Raw genomic sequence first — 1,236 nt, 5'->3', positions numbered from 1 at the left:
TTTCATTATTGAATGATCTATGTGCTAATCTTAGTACTCGAGATATTCAACAAACACTATTAAAAAAAGATCTTATCTAATTTTTTACAATTACAAGCTAACTACTAAATTTACATTTACAGTTTTATGCACATTATATAGCCTATATTATTTGCTTTAATTGGATTATTGAATCATCTATGTACTCATCCTAATTCTCGAGATATACAACAAAATTTGTAGTATACAAAACAAACGTTGTTTCAACTTTGACATAATATCACAAGCAAACTACTAAATTCACATATACAATTTTATGCACATTTTATAGCCTATATTATTAGCTTTAATTGGATTATTGAATGATCTATGTGCTTATACTACTTTTCGAGATATACAAAAAAAAATTAAGACAGTGTTCAAAACACGTTGTTTCAAATTTGACAGAATATTACAAGCAAACTACGAAAGTCACAAATATGTTTTTATACTCAGTTTATAACCTATACTTTTAGATTTATTTGGATTATTGAATAACCCATGTATTCAGCTTGGTTATCAAGATATTCAAAAATATATAAAGATATAACTAAAAATAAACTTTTTGTATTATTGAATAGCACATAGATTGCTAATTAACAGATAAACGATCAATGTCACAAAAACATCTTTAATAGTAATTTATACTGAATATTATTAGCTTTTATAGGATTATTGATTGATTTATATGCTCATCTTATTTCTCGAGATATTTAACAAATTGCATAAATAAAATAAAAAAAACTTTATTACAATTTGGACAGATTATTACTAGTAAACCACAATTGTCACAAATATAAGTTTAGACACGTTTTAAAGCCTAAATCATCAGCTTCAATTGGATTACTGAATTGTCTATATGCTCATCTTGGTTCTCGAGAAATTTAACAAATTATAAAGTCACTGTTAAAATATATTTAACAAATTGTCTAAAAAAACTTTGTTGCAATTTTGACACACTATTATACATAAATATAATATTTATATACGTTTTAATGATTTTATTATCAGCTTTAATTGGGTTATTGAATTATCTATGTGCTCATCTTGGTTCTTGAGATATTCAAGAAAATGCAAAATGATTATTAAAAAAAATATTCAAATTTTTCAACTTATTACAAGTAAACCACAAATATGAATTTTCGCTTATTTTACAACTTATAATTTTAGCTTTAATTGAATATTTTAATAATCTATGCTTTCATCGTTATTACTAAG

Source organism: Nicrophorus vespilloides, unplaced genomic scaffold (assembly GCF_001412225.1).
Source record: "Nicrophorus vespilloides isolate i.1.1-1 unplaced genomic scaffold, Nicve_v1.0, whole genome shotgun sequence".
NCBI classification, from domain to species: domain Eukaryota; kingdom Metazoa; phylum Arthropoda; class Insecta; order Coleoptera; family Silphidae; genus Nicrophorus; species Nicrophorus vespilloides.
This window is presented reverse-complemented; position numbering follows the sequence as displayed.